The sequence below is a fragment of the Ascaphus truei genome, assembly GCF_040206685.1.
Source record: "Ascaphus truei isolate aAscTru1 chromosome 13 unlocalized genomic scaffold, aAscTru1.hap1 SUPER_13_unloc_1, whole genome shotgun sequence".
Lineage (NCBI taxonomy): Eukaryota > Metazoa > Chordata > Amphibia > Anura > Ascaphidae > Ascaphus > Ascaphus truei.
Window position 1 is genome coordinate 171,961 of NW_027453845.1, and position 20,410 is coordinate 192,370.

General features: G+C 43.4%; 2 non-coding genes across 2 annotated transcripts; both read right to left on the minus strand.

Moving 5' to 3' along the window:
* Nucleotides 1–15,672: 15,672 nt before the first annotated feature.
* On the minus strand, nt 15,673–15,836 carry LOC142473894 (U1 spliceosomal RNA). The gene has a single exon (XR_012790109.1). It is a non-coding gene; the product is annotated as a U1 spliceosomal RNA (small nuclear RNA).
* Nucleotides 15,837–19,776: 3,940 nt separating this feature from the next.
* LOC142473891 (U1 spliceosomal RNA) lies at nt 19,777–19,940 on the minus strand. The gene has a single exon (XR_012790107.1). It is a non-coding gene; the product is annotated as a U1 spliceosomal RNA (small nuclear RNA).
* Nucleotides 19,941–20,410: the final 470 nt, after the last annotated feature.

The following is a 20,410-nucleotide window of genomic DNA, read 5'->3' on the forward strand; positions in this document are numbered from 1 at the left end:
CTGCAGCTCTTTGTCAGGGAGTAGATGGCAGTGGAAAATAGTGTCAAAGAGCATTATTACAGAAGAAATTGGAATTAAGGCACTGACTGTATATCCCCAAAATAATGGAAATCGTGTGAATTCATTCAATTTATGGTCCTCGGTCTTTTATGAAATCCACTGTGCATAACATACGGTAACAAGTTCACAGATTTGAACATTTAGGCATAAAACTGACATTGTAAAAGTAATTTAGAAAACTTCTAAAGACTAAACCAAGTGGGAGCAGAAAGGAAGGAGCAGATAAGATTATAGTACAGGCTGAAAAAAAACTTAAATGCATGCTTGCTAATGCAAGAAGCCTGACAGATAAAATGTGGGAGCTTGAATTAATAGCTACAAGGGAGCAGTATGATAATCCCTGTCAGTCCACTTCTTCCTCGCTCTGTATAGTTCCTGTTTCCCTGTGTGCTGACCTATGCTGTGCTCCCTCTGTGTCCCTGCTGTATCCTGCTCCTGTGTTTCTCCTTTGGATTTCCCTGGCTTTGACCCTGCTTACTCTGGACTATTCTGCTCTGTGTATCCCTTTGAACCTTGCTATGCTCTCGACCACGCTGCTCTCTGGAACCCTTGGACCTGGCTTTGTACGCCGACGACTCTACCCTCTGGAACCCTTGGACATTGGCACACGGACACGACTATCCCTACGCATACTACTAAAGACGTTGCAAGTATCACTAACTACTCTTTCAACAGGCCCAGCAATGCTATACCACACTCCGGGCTTGCTCCCACTGCTGAGGGTGTGTGGTGTAATACCTTTCCCACCTCAGTACTGGGGTCTTGCCAGGTCTGCGGGCATACAGGCGTGACACCGTCACAGGACGTGACGTAGGCAGATGCGGAAGCTTTCCAGTGACTGAATACACTGGCGTCCTCCACGAGTCACCAGCAGTTCTCTCCAACTAATTGTCTCTAATGCCAAAATGTGAGTGCATTACCTATATGCTATTTTTGTGCAATATATACCCTTATCATACCACACTATTGTGCGCTCTCTCCTTTCTTTCTCCACATTCCTTGGGAGGTATACTGAGTACTTTACGATTCCATCACACGTCAAGCTTACCAGACCAACAGTTATAAGGCTTCCATCACCAGAGGGCTTCCAATAAAGGGCTCCCATCAGAGAGAGATGGATCTCTGATACGTCTGATATATCTGAATCAATTTGTGAGTGACACTAACACAGAGACTATTTTATATTTCACTTATTAATACCATCCGAACTATTATACTATTTTTTCTATTTTTCACAAATTATCTCGAGAACCACAGCGCTCCTCCTACCTGTAAGACAACGCAAGACTACATTGGACCTGGACAGTCCTTTAAAAGGTGTAGAGCTGCTGTATTCATTTGTATTGTATTTCACTTTTAATATTTTACTGATCACGTTTTTTGGTGAAGGTTATTTATTCACTATATTTATATATATATACTTATTTGGTTTTTAGGTTCACTGTTATTGGTTATTTTTTACCACTAATTCACTTCAGTTATTTCATAGTTAGAAGCGCCCGGTTCCATCTTTTTGTTCTCTCATTACATAATAATCTATTACTATTGCATCTTGTTGCTAAGGGAAAGCATGTCTACAATATTGATCTCCCCATAATGCTATTCATATCAGTGTGTTTGAAAAACAGAACAGTCCAGAGGAAGCCCGCATGTTACGTAAACCTATACACATTTATTGGCAGAGAATAAATGCTCACTTCACTTGCATATCTGTACTAATTGTACAAAAATGAGACACACCAAACAAAGCGGGTTCTGTAAATCACAACACAATAGGTGGTATTGACCAGTGGTTTTAAGCCTTCTTTTGGTTAAGGAACCTTATAATTATATTGTGAAATTCTGAGGAACCCTAACCCTCTCTAATAGTACGTCTGAGATCAGATGCATTGTAAAGAACCCCAACCCTCTCTAATAGCGCGTCTGAGATTAGATGCTTTGTAAGGAACCCCAACCCTCTCTAATAGTGCATCTGAGATCAGATGCATTGTAAGGAACCCCAACCCTCTCTAATTGTAACGCTTGCGCTCACGAACAAGGCGGACCCCCGGTACTGAGGTGGGAAAGTAGAAAATGCGCACCTGCAGCAGTGGAGGCATACCTGGATTGTCAGTGTAGCCGGGTCGGGGTTGGAGAGAGAGGGTAGTCCAGATACTTGCCGCGGTTGTGGGGAGGAGCCAGTAGAATGGTAGATGTCCGTTGTGCCGAGGTCGAGGGTTGGAGCCGGTGCGTTAGTAGAATGTCCTATAGCCGTGGTCAGGGATGGAGAGATGCAGGTAGTCGAGGGGAAGCCGGGGTCGTTATACAGAGAGGGTCCAAGAGTCTAGCCGGGTCGGTACACGTGAGGTCAAACTGAAAGCAAGAGAGGCAAGGCACAAGGCAAGGCAAAGCAGGAATGTAGGAACACAAGGCTACTATGGTCTATGTTCCAAAAGCCAGGGTGTGCAGCGCACAGCAGTAATGAAGAGAGCAGGTCTTGCAAAAATAAGTCCTTTATTGATAATTCATAGGGTTGTGGGACAGCAGCAAACCTTCTACGCGTTTCGTTTAAAAGAACTTTATCTAGAAGTGCTGTGTGTACTAAAACTGACAATTTAAATACAGCTGATTTGCCTGATTTCGCGCCAAATGGTGACGTCACTGGACGGCTCTAACCAATGAAATGCATGATCTCCGCGTATGCGCGCGGCGCCAGAGTGCTAGGGATTCCCTGCTCATACCAGCCGTGCTCAATCACAGGATGTACGCCCCTCCGGGCGGTTCCACCGATGAGAGCACGCCTCTGACAGTCACAGGGGAACACCCACTCCTCTCTGCTCAGCGCTTGCGCTGATAGATCACCCTTCCCCTATTTCTTCATGACATAACGACCATAAGGGAGGTTAAAAAGGAATTGGAGATCGGTGTACTATCAAAATACATATAGAAGAATGAATAAGCTAGGGGATATAAGGCAATCAGCTGCAATATATACAAATAACACAGTTAAGTATAGGCAAAATATGAATATACACACATACAAAAAAACATATATACATGTATGTAATAATAAAAGAATTATATCATTATTAGTTAGAAAAATACGTATAACAAGACAATTTATTGATTAAAAATTATATTAAACAAAACAATTTATTAATTAAAAAATGCTAAGAAAGCAATAAAAACATGTTAAAAGAGTGCAAATGTGTCTTGTGCCTGTGAATAAACAACAGCAAATTGCATGCCCTAGTGGATGAAAATAGAGGTCATGCTGTTTTAACATACAATACATTTCTATATAATGAAATAGAAGATATATGCATTATAGATAACTGTCATTAATTTGTCTATAACGTGGTTTGGATGAATACATACAGTAGTAGACAATACTGTGGCAGCATTAATGATATTCAAAATACCTCAAGTACATTTTATTTAGACAAATTGGAAACACTTTAACTAAAATAGAATAGACAGAGAAAACTCTTCTTTGATGTAGATCTCATGTCACGGAGATTAATTCACATAAGGCAATGTTAATGCTTTGTAAAAATGCGAATAAATCCCAATAGAGTGTCACTGATAATATTTTTGGATTTTTTTATATAAAAATACAATGAGCAAGAATATATTGTTTTGAGATGATTTTAGTAATAAATTATTATTTTATAATATATTTATATATATTTATAATTAATTCTTATTTAAGAAAGTGGTTGATGTTCCATTCTACATTCATCCCATCAGGGAACCTTGTTTTTAATATGAATATCCAGTAGGACTCTCTACAATCTAATATTTTTACAGTGTTACCCCCTCTTTCTTTTTTGATTATCTTCTCAATGCCCACGAATGAAAAGCTGTTAATGCCCCCCTGCCCACATTCCGAAAAATGTTCACAGGATGTTCCATATCTTTTTTACAAATCAATCTACAATGTTCCTGCATCCTTATTTTTAATGCCCTTGTGGTCCTGCCGACATATCTCTTCCCACAGCCACAAGTGATGAGATAAACTACAAAGGTAGTGTTACAATTGATGAAATTGTGTATAGTGTAACGTTTGTGTGGACTGTGGGAAAAGACATGCCGAGCAGGTTTCATGAATTGACACATGTTACAATGATTGCATCTGAAGGATCCTTTGGTCAAAAAACGGTCTGAATCTTTAACTGGCGTTGATACCACGCTAGGGGATAGGAATGTAGCCAATGTCTTGGCTCTTCTGTATACAAATTTTGGACCCTTATCTGTATATTCCCGAAGAATTGAGCACCATTCCAAACACACATACTATGGTCTATGCTCAGCAATGTGTGACTGAGCAAGCGGAGATTAAATAGGAGGACTGGAGCAATGAAAGTGAGAGGCGGAACGGAGGTGTGGCCCCCGCGGGAGCTGTGATTGGACGCAGAGCGCAGGAGACAGGTGGGCATTGTTACGGGTGTCGTCTCGCAGCTGGGGAGTGGTGCACGATTGTCGCGTAAGCGCGCAGCGCATGAGTGACGCGTGACGCGAACGGGGGGTGGGAGCAAGCTCCATAGAGATGTTTGAAAACCTCCGTGTGCGCGCACGTTTTGTTGACGGTCATTTGATTAGATGAGTTATTAAAAGCAAATTGTGTAGTTGCTGTACCCTCTCTCCAGTTCATTTATTTTTTCGTTCCGGTTGTGCATCGCACATTTTTCACTTTGTACTATCTACCTAGTGAACAGAACACCAAAAGGTGCCCTGCAGCAACCCACAGGAGCAGGATTGAACTGATGAACCCTTTCATAACCGTGAGTCTCCACTTTGTTATTATTGAGGATTCCGTCTATGATATAGGGGACTAGCAAGTCTACAGTTATTGATTTAAGAAGTTAACTAGGTGCCATTCCATGTGAACATTTACAGCTGATTTGTGATAGCTCAATAACAGAGCAGAACCAGCCAGATGCCATCTTTTCTACATGTATATACTGTAAACCCCAAGACTGATCATTTACACCATTTATAAGTGGAGTTGGTAAGGATACCTTTCTATTTATGAGACAAAGGATTGGACATTTCTGTAGTGTTTTTGATTTAAACAAACAGGGCCCAAAATCTACTGTTGGGATTGTTTTTTGGAGCCACAGATTTGGTCTTTGGACTTTGTCAGAGTTTGTAGCTCTACTCTGGGGGCCATGATGTTCACTTTTAAATGTCACATCTTCTTTAATATACACTAATACAAAATAGAGCGCTCCCAGATGGTATCGAATTGGTCTAACTGCATCAATACGAGGCTCCCAACATGTTTCACAGACTCCACCAGTGTTAAATTGGGTAAGGATTTTAAAAGAACGATCTACCTGTTGGTGGACCTGGGGAAGAAATTATACAACGGTTGAATTAAGCCAAAAAATTAAATGGCACCTATATTGGGTTTGGCCAGGTTGTTAACCACCGGGTTCAAATAATGAGAACTACATGGTACATAAAACGCACATGGATTCATGTTCAATATGTCTTAAAGTGTTAAATTGGGTAAGGATTTTAAAAGAACGATCTACCTGTTGGAGGACCTGGGGAAGAAATTATACAACGGTTGAATTAAGCCAAAAAATTAAATGGCACCTATATTGGGTTTGGCCAGGTTGTTAACCACCGGGTTCAAATAATGAGAACTACATGGTACATAAAACGCACATGGATTCATGTTCAATATGTCTTTGAACTCCATTATGCTTTCCCCGTATATTTGCAGCATTGTCATAGGTTTGGCCCTGCATATTTTCTACATTTATATTGAGATCCAATAGTTCTTTTATTATCCGATCACTTAAGATGATGTAATTTCAGCCAAAAAAAAAATGGAAGCCATCACATGGTACATCCACCAATCAGATTGGTGGATGTATCATTTGCCGGTCAAATGTAACGTCACAGGCCTTATATAAAGTCTATCACGTCGTATTTGATTCTAAGAAGCCGTCCGATCAACATCTCCCAGACATGTGAAGAAAAAAACTACCCACCCTCCCCGTGACTTTCTTTCACTCCCCCCATAGCTTTCTTTCATCCCCCCTCCCCATGTCTCTCTTTCATCCCCCCTTGTCTCTCTATCGCCTCCCTCCCCATGTCTCTCTTTCACCCATCTCCCCATGTCTCTCTTTGACCCCGCTCCCAATGGCTCTCTTTCATCCCCCTCTCTATGTCTCTTGCACCCCCTTCCCGTGTTTCTCTTATCACCTCCCCTCTCCATGTCTCTCTTTCACCCCCCCATGTCGCGAATTCACCCCGCCCATGCCTCTTTCACCCCATTCCCTCCCCATGTCTCTCACCCCCTGCCCATGTCTCTCTTTCACCTCCCCTTCCCTCCCCATGTCGCTCTTTCACCCCCCCCATTTTCCATGCCTCTTTCACCATCCCCATGTCTGTTTCAACCCCCCTCCCCATGTCTCTTCACCCCCGGCTCCCCATATCTCTTCACCCCCCCTCCCCATGTCTCTTTCACTCCCTCCCCATGTCTCTTTCACCCCCCCTCCCTAAGACTCTCTTTCACCCCCTCTCCATGTCTCTTTTTCACCCCCTCCACATGTCTCTTTCACCCCCATCCCCTCGCCATGTCTCTCCCTCAACCCCCCTCCCCTCGCCATTTCTCTCACTCCTCCACCTTCCCTCCACATGTCATACACTCACACACACACACACACACACACACACTCACACTGCACCCAGTCAGAGAATGAGCTGCGCAGCATAACGCCACCTATTGGCTGGAGGAGAAATTGCAGTGGCAGACCCTACTTTTCTCTCTGCTCCTGGTAAAATCGGGACATAGTGTAGCAGAAGTAGTTGGGGCAGGAGACATTAGATAAAACATCTGGACTGTCCCGGGACATCGGTCACCCTATGTCAGTGCCACATTGGTCTGCAGCTATTTCCTCTCTGTCATTGACCAGGTGATTCTGTCTGGGTAACGACAGAGACTGTTGATGCTTCCTGTGCCGAAGTCCATCTGTTGTTTCAACACCGTGCAAGCAGGAAATGCAGTAGCACCGCAGCATAGCCACCGCTCTGACATTCTGTCATATTGCTAAGGCATCAGAAGCTGTATTGGCCTCTTCTTCAATACTCTGCATACACAGAGTAGCACGTCTACCGGGCGTCTTGCTGCTGAGCCTGAAGGGCTAATATATTGCTTACAATGTCCTTGCAACTGTACATACAGCCACAACTTAAAAAGCAAAAATGAGATTTACAGTAGTGAAGGTGACCGTCGTAGCTTCTCCCGGCATTGCTGCGGTTAGTTCATGACTTCCGAATGGGACCACGTACAGCGACGTATAAGTGTGGCTACATCTGTATGTAGGAATGACAACGAGAGCCTTAAAAAAAGATACTCTTTGAACATGAGACTGTAGGAGGAATGTCCTCCAAACCAAGTGCATCAAAGTGTGAGATCTGATAGTCATAAGTGAATAAGCAAGCTTAAGCGGACCCTGGGATAGGTAAGTAAGCACAAACAACTAGGAGTGTCTTGATTGCAGAGCTCATTAACAGGTTAACTGCTGCCAATGGTGTAACAAAAACCTAATCTGAACTAACCGGTGGATATGAACATCAGTGTGAACAGCAGGTTTCTATCTGGCAGCAACCTTAGAGCAAGATATGAATATCCAGTGATATAATGATGTAGTTCTTACTCACATGGGTGTTGTTTGTATGCCGTCCCAGAGGCGTGCATCCAGCTGGTATACAATGCAGACAGGAATGCTCGTGGAAAAAGTGAAGCACAGCCGGTCCAAGATAAAAACAATCCGGGGCTAAGCGAATGAATTAAATATATTCTTTATTGGGGGTGCACAGCATGGTGGCGCAGGGGATATGCCTAAAATTTAACATGTCAAAAACAGAACTCCTTATATTTCATGCCAAACCTGGCCCTACTACCTCCTTCCACATTACTGTTGGAAGTACTACTATACATCCAATAGCCCAAGCACGCTGCCCTGGGGGTCACAGACTCCTCTCTCACATTCAAAAGGTAGCTAAACCTGTCGTTTTTTCCTCCGCAATATTACAAAGATACGCCCTTCCACTGTTGCTCAACAGCTAAAACTCTGACACAGACCCTCATTCTCTACCATCTCAAATACTGGAACCGTCTGCTGTCCGGTATTACTGCCTCTCACCTGTCTCCCCTACAATCTATCCTAAACGCTGCTGCCAGAATCACTCTACTCTTTCCTAAATCTGTCTCAGCGTCTCCCCTGCTGAAATCCCTCTCCTGGCTTCCTATCAAATCCCGTATCTCACACTCAATTCTCCTCCTCACTTTTAAAGCTTTACACTCTTCTGCCCCTCCTTACAGCTCAGCTCTAATTTCTCACTATGCACCATCCCGACTCTTGCGATCCGCCCAATGATGTCTTCTATCTACCCCTTTTGTATCTAAAGCCCTCTCTCGCCTTAAACCTTTCTCACTGACTGCCCTCACCTCTGGAATGCCCTTCCCCTCAATACCCGACTAGCACCCTATCTATCCACATTTAAGACCCACATTCTAACACATCTGCTTAAAGAAGCATGTGAGTAGCTCCGTGGCTGATACTATAGACTGCATACATAAAGCTTGGCCCCTTGCAGACGCACTTACCAGAACGCCCTCCTACTGTCTCTGTATGTTCCACCTACCAATTAGATTGTAAGCTCTTCGGAGCAGGGACTCCTTTTCCTAAATGTTACTTTTATGTCTGAAGCACTTATTCCCATGATCTGTTATTTGTATTATTTATATGATTGTCACGTTTATTACTGCAGTGAAGCGCTATCTACATAAATGGCGCTATACACTGGCGACACACTTTATTGAAGTGTGGCCAGTTCCGCAAGCCGGGAGATTTCCCGGCTTGCAAGTGGCTTCCCCTCGGCGTGCCGCGCGTCACCGATGCACGGTCACGCGTCATCGGGTGCCTGCGCCCCCTGCACGCGCGTCCAGGGCTCCCCGAGGGAGCCCTGGTGTCCCGCGATGTGGGGGACGGCGGCAGGGGGTTCCGGGGGACCCGGCGGACCCGGAGAGGAGAGGGGGAAGCCGCGATCGGCGGGCCTCTCCTCGGCTGCTTCGGCGCGCGCCCGGCACCCTCCGGCGCGCGCCAGGTAACTGCTGCGGCCGAGAACGGGCAAATGCTCGAATACTCTCTCTCTCATATATGGGTAAATATATATATAAGTTTCTCTCTCATATATGGGGTCTGACTTACTTATCTCTCTCTCTCTCTCTCTCTCTCTCTCTCTCTCTCTCTCTCTCTCTCTCTCTCTCTCTCTCTCATATCATCAAGAGGGTAATCTAAAGTTAATTTGCAGAATTTCAATAACCCTTGGCATTTGTATATAATTTATTTAGTAAATAAAGAGTTCAGATAAAAATAGATACATTTTATTGAAGAGTTTTAAATATATTCTTAGTTAAATATGTTACAAACTGACTTATAAATATAAATCTTATTTACAGATATTCATAGAGCTTGGCATCAGTTACAGATTAGTCAGGGTTTTTTTTTTGTTTTTTTTAGGGCTTAAGTATCTCATGGGGGGATGAAGTCTGGATGGTGGGTATCCGTAACGTTTAGAGATGTTCTCCTTCTCTCTCTGTCCAGGTGGAATAGGTATGGAGACCTCAAGCTCTTGGAGAGGATGTTGACAGAAGGATTGAGTGGAGTTGTCCACTCTACTGGGTACATTGATAGGAAGCTGCAGGTTAGAAAGCTGGTGCTGCTGCTTGAAAGGAGCTGGAATGGGGATAGTGGTTTGGCTGACCTTTTTAATGCATGTCACTGCAGCTTTCCGTTTTATGGATATCACTGGGAAGTGTTTGGGATTCTCTATAACTGAAGCTTTGTTTTCCCCACTTTGTTTGATTTCACTGGTTTTAATGCCAGGAGCTGGAATGGGGATAGTGGTTTGGCTGAACTTTTCAATGCATCGTACTGCAGCTTCCTGTTCTATGGATATCACTGGGAAGTGTTTGGGATTCTCTATAACTGAAGCTTTGTTTTCCCCACTTTGTTTGATTTCACTGGTTTTAATGCCAGGAGCTGGAATGGGGATAGTGGTTTGGCTGAACTTTTCAATGCATCGTACTGCAGCTTCCTGTTCTATGGATATCACTGGGAAGTGTTTGGGATTCTCTATAACTGAAGCTTTGTTTCCCCCACGTTGTTTGATTACACTGGTTTTTATGCCAGGAGCTGGAATGGGGATAGTGGTTTGGCTGACCTTTTCAATGCATTTTACTGCAGCTTCCTGTTCCATGGATATCACTGGGAAGTGTTTGGGATTCTCTATAACTGAAGCTTTGTTTTTCCCACGTTGTTTGATTTCACTGGTTTTAATGTCAGGTCTTGTGTACTCATGTATTTTAAATAGCCTAGGCCTGGCATTAATACCGACTCCTTCAATTCCAGAAATACTGCTCTGTTTTTTGACCATCCACATTTTAATCCCATCAGTAGGAGGCCACTGAACATGAGAAGCAGAAGTCTGGCTTTGGCTTCCTTGCATTGGTCCAAGTTTATTTCCAAGTGTAATGGATCCTGCGGGTGCCCCTGGACCTTTGGGACCTGCTTTTTTACCCAATGGGTCAAATAATTGAACAGCGTTAATCATTAGGAGGCTTAGGTTGCTGCGATGGGCTTTCAACTTTCCTTGTTCGGAAGGTTCCAATGACTTCTTGCCCTTCCCAAGGACTTCTGAATTCACTCCAGGCTGATTAGCACTTTTTCTTTTGAGAGCTTTGGGGTTATTATCAGTACCACAAGCCAGCGCTTGCTTAAAACTGAAAAAGCTGGTCTTCACTACCTGCTTGCTATTGCTGTTCTGTTTACGTTTGATCCCCATCTCCTGAGGTGTCTTGCGCTCAGGACTATGAGTAACTGCAGGAGTCTTTGCATTTTTTCGTTTGATCCCTATCTCCTGAGTTTTCTTCAGTTTAGGATTAATATGAGTAACAGCAGGTGTCTTTGCATCCATTGAACCTTCACGGCTTTGCAGCATCTTTTCAGATACCTTATTGGAAATGTGGGCACCTGAGAGACAAACATGTTTCATCTTTTTTAACAGAACAGCCTCGTCACCAGATTGTGGGCCATGGGGTGACTTCCCTGGTATAGGAGCAGAAGAATGATTTACTGGCTTTGACATTGGTTTTACCTTCTTTTGCAGTGCAGTTTGAGGGACTTGATCCTTTGCAGCTGAAGAAAGGATCTTTTTCTTCTTTGTTTCCACTTTGGAGCACTTTGGTACCCCCTCAGACTTTGACGGACACTTAGTCTTCACTGAACTCAGCACGTTATTACGAATCTTCTGAGCCATATGTGAGGGGGCCTTCACCTCTGAAGATCTCTTCTCCATATCTTTTAACCCACCCCTTTTCCAAACTGGCACATATAACTCTTTGTTGCTTTGCACTTCAATATGTAACTTTGGGAGGTGGCTCAGCTTCCGAGCTGGTTGAGTTGGGTACATTAGAGGTGGTTCACTTTTTTCATTAGCAGCAAGCTGAACTGCTCCTTGTGTAATTAAACTGGCCTGGGAAATATGTTGGGCTCCAAGCGAGGTCTGACACACTGTAACAAAATCAAAATGGAGAAATAATCAATTATCATAAATACCAACACATTGTACATAATAACACAAAGGAAGAAAAGCAAACACATGCTTAATCCCTTCAGTATTGGCGAGGACTACATACTGTAGAGTTCTATATCTTTGTAACACTACAGTGGCGAATGACCGTAATTAAAGATCTTTATAACAGGTAATGGTATCGGTCAAGGAGAAGATTTTGAACAATGATTAGTAAAGATTCTCCATATCTCACCTTGTAAGGTCTGCATTCCTCTAAGGGGTATGAATGGTGGCTGCTGAAGTTGTGCATACTGGGTGGTCATTATACAAGGCCCTATTGTAGCACGTCTTTCCAAATGTGTGTTGGGACGGAAAGTAACAGGCTGCGTTGTGGCTTCTCCCCTAACCTGTCCTGCAAATCCCGCGTATCCTCCTGTAGCAGTGTGGTAGAATCCTCCGTTCATGTCCGATACACGAGGGTAAGCGCGTGTTGCCTGTGGGATCTGCTGTAGATACATTGGTGTTCCTGCAGACCCTTGTTGCAAAATCATGCCTTGGGCCCCATGTCTGTAGACTTCAGTATTCCTCCCTACTGAGTTGGAGCTGTTGCTCCATGAAGGGTAAGCAGTGGTGACTGCAGGAGCACTGCAGGTCGGTGGAGGGTTCACAGCAGAGGCATTTAAAAACTGATCTGTAAGGAAGAAAGGTAAAAGTGAAGGGCGTGAAAAGCACAATCAAGGCACATTTCTTTAACACACGGGGACTCAACTCCAGTTTTCAAGCCCCCCCAACAGGTTAACTTTTCAGGATATTCCAGCTTTAGCACAGGTGGCACAATCACTCAATCAGCCTCTGATTGAGTCACCTGTGCTGAAGCAGGGACTGATTGAGCCACCTGCGCTGAAGCAGGGACTGATTGAGCCACCTGCGCTGAAGCTGGGATATCCTATAAGCCTGACTTTGGGGGGTTAGGACTGTTTTAACAGACCTGTGAAAAGATATTCTTGATATCAAATACATATGAAATACATAGAGATGCTCACTTGGCTTGGTATTTTTATTTTGCTTTTAAAATATTTGGGGTTCTGGTTTTGAATAAAGTTTTTGGGGGTCTTTGTTTTGTTATGAATAGCCAGCACTAACAGGGAAAATGGCTTGCTGGGAAACACATTTATTTGATTATCAATGTTACAGACCGCTACTCTGATCAATAGTGATCAGAAGCTTCAATATTTTAAATACATTTTTAAGCAAGCTCCATCCACAGTAAAGCATAAAGCAACCGTAAATATTCCTGTATATTCATTTGCATGTCTTAGACAGGTCTGCAACCTTGTCTTTCACCCTTATCACCCAGCACACAGCACTTCCACTGCAGCAAGGGATTCTGGGAAATGACATGCAAATGAGCACACAGTGCCACCTTTTATCTCAAGCTCACATTACATGAACAACCCATAGCCAATGCATGCTGCTTTAGACACAGCTTTTAAGCAAGGGCTTGGGAGATGCAAAGCCAGTAAACCCACTCACAGTATGTATATATATATATATATATATATATATATATATATATATATATATATATATATATATATATATATATATATATATATATATATATATATATATATATATATATATATATATATATATATATATATATATATATATATATATATATATATATACACATACACATACACATTAAAGATGTGCTGGGATGTAACACAGACAGAAAACTATTTCTAGGTAGTTTCGACACCAAGTGGCAACTGACATATATAACTTGTGCAGTCCATCACCTGCTTTCATGTCCACCTTTGAACACAATGACAATTGTAGATGTACCATAGCTTTCGGAACTGGATCTTTAAAAATAAAAAAATAAAAATTGCCTGTTCCTACTGTGGTAGTTTGTGGTAATATTATGGTGTGGTATTCTGAGACATGTCTGGTATATTGAGGTATCTGGAGGAGCACTCAGGTCAGCTATATCTGTAAATCAAGTGGCAGATTCTGCCCTCGTTTTGTGGCTTTGTTTTCTTGGGGGCCCTTGTATAACTGTAGAGTCGTGGTTTCCAACCTTTTTTTGGTTAAGGAACCCAATGTGAAATTCTGTGGGACCCCAACCCTCTCTAACAGCGAGTCTAAGATGAGATGCATTGTAATATATCCCAACCCTATCTAATAGCGTGTCTGAGATCAGATGAAGTGTGAGGAACCCCAACCCTCTCTAATAGCGCTTCTAAGATCTGATGCATTGTACTGTAAATTCTTCTGTATTAAGTACAATTTTAAAATGACCTGAAATTACAGCGAACTCTTTAGGGATGCCCGGGGAATCCTAGGGTTCCTAGGAACCTTGGTTGAAAAACACTGCTGTAGACAATAATTTAAGGATATGGCTGAAAGTAGTCGAACATTACACCCCAGGGTGTAGAATTGGTCCAATAGTTATTGACCTAAACTTAGGGCAAGGAAAAAGCATGCCTTATACATAACTTATCCTACTGTATACACTAAGGTTCCTGTGTCTTTTTTTACTGTCCCATAGATCCCATAGACGTTTGCCGCTTTGACATTTATGTATACAGTACATGTGTTCTTTTCTATACATTACTGTTCAAATCATTTAAGATTTTGAATTACAAGCCAGATATAAAAGTAAATACAATAAAAAAAATATGTGTGTATGTATCTATAAGAAATCAGTTTTGACATTTATAAAAAAAATATTATCCAATAAAGGCCACGTACCTAACCCCCCCCCCTGTGTGTTGTCTACCACCCCCCCCCCCACCCCCTTCTTTCTCCCATCCATTGATAGGAGTCATATTATCTGTTCTGTACCCCATAAAACATTGTGCAAGTAAACAATTCAAAAATATAGATATTATCCATTTCTTTTTTGGTACAGTATTTAAAGGTCATGTTGCTTCCTACCTGCCATGATACAGAGTTAAGGTGGAGATAATTAGTCTCTCTGTACAGCGCCACACTTTTCCTATCTCTGAGATGTCCACAAAACTACCGGTTTCCTTTGGGAACTAATTCAAGTCACGCACAAACAAGTTTACATTTGTGTATTTATCTCAGTCTCTAAGGCAATTCCATGATGTCATTACAGAACACGGCTGCTGGCATCTCCTAGGAGGCTCAATGATGCTGTCTCGTGATGTCATAATAGAGAAATCAGCTACTGTTGACATTTAATTTCAAGTGGTTGAGAAGTGGTTAACTAGAGTAGCAGTCATAAAAATCACAGCTGCTGTGATACATTGTATTACGTACATTGGGTGACACAAGTACACATATGGACAGTTCCACTGACAGCAGTGGGATCAACATACTGTATCACTGGGTTCAAATGCATTGACTTCATGGCAAGATAAAGTATCATCCCTTATGTATGTCACATGTAAAATGCTGAGAAGTTACTGTGTATGTCAAACAGAATAAATAACACCACCTGCACGGATACAATCAGTCATTTGTCAGCTCCTACTAAGGCCAGGCTCAGTATTTCTCCTTTTTAAACACATTTGAAGCTCTCTCTCTGGGGTCTATGTATCAAGGCAATTTTGGAGCAAAACCCTGCACTTACTGTATTTACTGTATCTAAGCCTTTTGCTCCAAATTGTGCCCCATCTTCCTCAGCTTGTACATTGGGGAGAGTCAGTAGGAGGAGTTGTGGGGAAGTTACATGGTGCACAGATTATAAGGAGATGTATCACATTGTGCGTCTGTCCCAGCATGCACCTTGGGGAGAGTCAATAGGAGGTGTAGGGGGAGTTACATGGTGCACAGATTCTTTTGAGATGTATCACAACTTGCATTTCTCTGATACTTTTTTTTTTTTAACCTTTTATTTGCCCCCCAAAAATCCTCCATATCTGAAGTGCCATAAGTCTAACATTGACCAGGTTCAAAGCCCAAGCAGTGGCAATAGCAGCTTGTCTGAACAAACACCTGTGCTGTGGGTGGTGGTTGTTGTTGATTTTTGTTTCTGTTTTTTATAACAATCCAAAAAAAGAGGAGAAAGCGCGCACGCAGTCCCCCACTACCAGAAATTGTGCAGTCGAGTTTCCCGCATGTGGGGAAATCGCAGAGGTCAGCTAGCTCCAAGTGCAATGAGCAAGCCTCGCCCTGGGAGAGCCACCTGCAGGATCGTGGCTTTTTTTTTTTTTTTTTTTTTTTTTTTACAGAAATAACTTTTACAACATTGGGTATTCCCAAGCATAAACGCAATAAAACATATATAGCTTCAAACTCACAAATAACCCCCACCCAATCTTAAAGTTCTAAAATAAACTTTATATTCATCTATCCCAACGTAAATTTTCTTATTTCCCTCTAAACATCCGTGTATGCCTTCCACGGTCTAGCTCCCAATACTCTTTCATACGCTCTCATCGCCTTTTCCAAATCCCTTACTTCCTCTAACTTCTCTCCCGGTTTTATTTCTGCTAACGCCCTTGTTAAACACCCATGTCCTATTAAGCTCGAATTATATTGTTTTTTCCTTTTTTTTTCTAACCTCAGTCTCCTTTTTTGGTCCTCCGTTAACTCTATGGGCCTTCCCTGACCCTCACTTACTGATTCTGTACCCAATTTCTTACTTTCCTCCCCTTGTTGTTTCTTTTTACTTTCCTTTTCTCCTGCTGACATTTTCCCTCCTTCACTCTCACTCCTGCTTGCTCCACTCACCATCCGTTTTGGTGCCTCTAACCCCCTTGCCTCTTGCTTACTTTCCTTTGCCCCCCTTTGTGACCCTCTCTTACCCTGGCTCCCCTCTGAAGATTCACATCCACTGCTACTAAAACCTTCTCTCCCTCCCACCTCTTCCTTTTCCCCTTCTAATCTTCTAGGACCTGCCACCCTCAAGCTTTGAATTTCCCCTCTCTTTAAAATTTTATCCTCCCCACTCTCTGCTGATGTTACTGCTCCTCCTTTTCCTTCACTTTCTGATCTCTCTGCCGATGATACTACACCTCCTTCACTTCCACTCCTACTTGTCCCTCCCACTTTCTGTTCTGGCATACTTGATGTCTTCCCCCCTTCCTTCTCTTTACTTGGGTATCCCTTAACCTCTTTTGGCTTTCTACTTCCTTCACTTTCGGACGAGGAGATCTCTCCCCAATCACTCCCACTACTCCCAGCCATTACAGGTGCGATTTCCAGAGTTTGTGTTTCTCCAACACCTTGGTGTCCCTTAAATTCACTAACCTCATTCTCCCTTTTAACTGGCATACCACTTTCTGGAGTCTCCTCCACCACTGTCACCTCTGCCGAGCCCACAAGGGTCACCTCTGGGGACCTTACCTGATTTTTCACTTCCTTCTCCTCCCGAATATCCTCCTTCTTTCTAATATCCTCCTCCTCACTAATATCCTCAATTTCTCCCAATAAAAACTTTTCCTCTTCTCCTTCGGTTGGGACTGCTCTGCCCTCCTTTATCTCCACCCACTGTATATGCTCTTTTTTCAATTCCTCGTATTCCCCTTTTGTAATGTTTTTCCTTTGATGCATTAGTTTGTCTAGCCTCTCTATTATTTGCTGTTCTGTACTCCCTACACGTTGTTTTATAAAAATTCTTGTCCAAAACTCTACCTCCCCTACTGCCTTCTCAAACTCTAGCATCTTCTCCTGTAAAGTACTCTTACTTGGTACTTCTGCCTGTTCCCCACATACCCTCTCAACCTTCTCCCTGGGTCCTCCTCTACTTTCCTCCTCTCTATCTAGGTTACCCTCTTTTCTTTGCTGATTTTTCCGTTTTTGTGATTTCTTCTCTCCCACTTCCATTTCCTCCACCTCCTCTTGGGGATTCTCCCCCTTTTCTTGTACATCTTGCATTTCCATACTTTCTGCCCAACTAGGACTCCCCACCACCAGGGTTTCTACTTCTACTCCCCCTGTCTCTTTCTTACCCTGTACATCTTGAACCTCCATATTTTTTTCCAAAACCTGCCCACACCCTCCCCCCTCTTCCTTTCCCCCATTTAAGTTCTGAGCAACAGCATCCAAAAACAAATCTTCCTCCTTTTTTTCCTGAGCGTCTCTCTCTCTGCTTGACAAAGAAACCGCCTCCACCTGTACCACACCCACCCCCTCCCGGGTCCCCTCATCCGTTCCTGGAAATCCTTCAGACATCCTCATCTCTGTGGCCTGCGCATAAGTCCGCTTTTTACATTGTCTCGCCAAATGTCCACTTTCACCACAGAGGTCACATATTTTGGGGTCTTTGCAATTAAAGCCAGTATGTCCTTCTTTGCCACAATTGCGACAAACAAAACCATCTCTCTCACAGTATTCCTTCGTGTGACCAAAACGATAACATTTCCTACAAAATATAGGCTGGCCTGGGTAGCTCAAAAATCCTCTGTTACCACCGATACTGAAGCTTCCAGGGGGGTGAAGAACTCCCCCTATACACGATGGGTCCGGTTTGAAACGGACCCAGTACCTCCTCTTTCCGTTAAACATCCCGTATAGGTTCTGTATCTCCACTCCACCTTTCACCGAGGTGCAGTACCTGCTCAGAAAGCACTCGATATCCTTCTTCTCCACGTACGGGTTATAAAGATGTATCACCAAAGGCTTTTCTTCCAGCATGAAACTTGGGCTCACAGTAATCCCTCGTAAACACTCTTCTCCAGCTCTCTCCCTGCATATTGCATATGCATTCCAGCAGTCAGCTTCTTTCACAAACGCCAGGTCAAAGATCCCCTGCCACTGGAAGTCTTGCAGACAGAAAACCTGCTCCGCCGACATTCCGATCAGCTCCTGCATCACACGCTCGACAATCCATGTCAGCCCGACACGACTCCTCTCCTCCTCCGCCACCAGGAACCGTAAACTGTTCCTTCCATTCGCCATCTTCTAAAGCTTGGGTGCGGCACCCCTAAAGCAGCATGAGGCTTTAGCCAGTTACGGCGATGCCCCAAGGCCAAGGTGCCGGCCCCTCACTTCCTGTCTCGTACTCGCCCTCCGAGAACGCTCGGGATAGCGCACCCCCCCAATAGCAGCAAGTGGCTTAAGACTCCCGAAGGAGCCGATGCCACAGGGGCAAGGGGGCACAGTCCCAGCTAGATCCCTGCAGAGGAGCTTCGACACTGTATAGTGTACTCCCCTGCCAGGTAAGTATGAGTTGGAATGGCGTTGGGGGGCAACTAGCCCTGTCCCAGGACAAGTGTCACCCTTGTGGAGAGAGCAGCCTGGTCATTGGTGCAGCAGCAACCACCACAGTAGCTGAGGCCTAGTATTTGAGCCAGAACCTGCAGCAAGGATCAGCTTAGGCCATTCCATGCAAACATTTGTCCAGCAGCAGCAGCAGCAGCAGCAATGAATATTTGTCAAACAACATAGATCGAAGACATCCCCTCCCTAGAAGCAAAGCCCCTCTCCCGCCCATCCGACAAGCACCCAGAGAAGCCAAGCTTCGCTGCAAGGTACTTCTTGGTTTTAAAAGGAAGAAGCAATCACTTTGAACACCGCTCAGCTCTGTCATTTCAGCTGCCGGAGAGACAGGGGGACACCATATTTCTGGGGTGGCTTTCTTCATCTTCCCTACCTGCTGGTACTCTCTTTTTCTGACCTCCACTGACACCTGCAGCTGCTTCTGCTGCTGCTGCTGCTGGAGAGGTGCCCTGTCCTGCTGGCACACTTGCCACTTTGCCCCTTACCAGCATGGCTGCTTACCTGGCATTTGCATAAATATAGAAGCAAGCTAATACTGTCTGCTGCTCCCTGGATAGAGATAGATAGATAGATAGAGATTGTTTTTTGCAGCACTCAGGAGATTCATTTTTGCTGCTGCAGCGACTCTTATTATACAGTTCTTTGCCCTTTTTGTTTAGAATGTTTTTTTCATGAATTATATGTGTTTCCCTATTTCCCAATCCACCTGAATTTATTCCTAAATGTCTGCGCAGGTGCTTAATTGTAATTTCTCCCTGTTTGAGATGTTGCTACCTGGCTAGTTGGTGGGTGGGTGCTCCTTTTTTGCCACACTTATTGAGACCAGGCCCAAAGCCCAAGCAGTGGGAATAGCAGCTTGTCTGAACAAACACCTGTGCTGTGGGTGGTGGTTGTTGTTGTTGTTGATTTTTGTTTCTGTTTTTTCTAACAGTCCAAAAACAGGGGAGAGCGCGCACGCAGTCCCCCACTACCAGAAATTGTGCAGTCGAGTTTCCCGCATGTGGGGAAATCGCAGAGGTCAGCTAGCTCCAAGTGCAATGAGCAAGCCTCACCCTGGGAGAGCCACCTGCAGGATCATGGCTTTTTTTTTTTCTTTTTTTTTTAAAAGTTTTTTTCTTTTTTTTATTTTTTTATTATTTTTTGTTTTGTTTTTGTCTTTTGTTTTTTTTTTCTTATTTTTTTTTTTTTATTTCCACAGAAATAACTTTTACAACATTGGGTATTCCCAAGCATAAACGCAATAAAACATATATGTCTCCAAACTCACAAATAACCCCCACCCAATCTTAGCGTTCTGTATTAACCTTTACATTCATTTCTCCCCACGAAATATCCCAGATGTAACATTTTCTTATATCCCTCTAAACATCCGGGTATAGATTCCACGGTTTAGCTCCCAATCCTATTTCATACGATTTTATCGCCTTTTCCAATATCCCTACTCTCTCTAACTCCTCTCCCGGTTTTATTCCTGCTAACGTCCTTACTAACCTCCTATATTCTATTAAGGTCACATTATATGTTCTTTTTTTCCTTCTTTCAGTAGCCTCTTTAAACCGCAGATCCCTTTTTT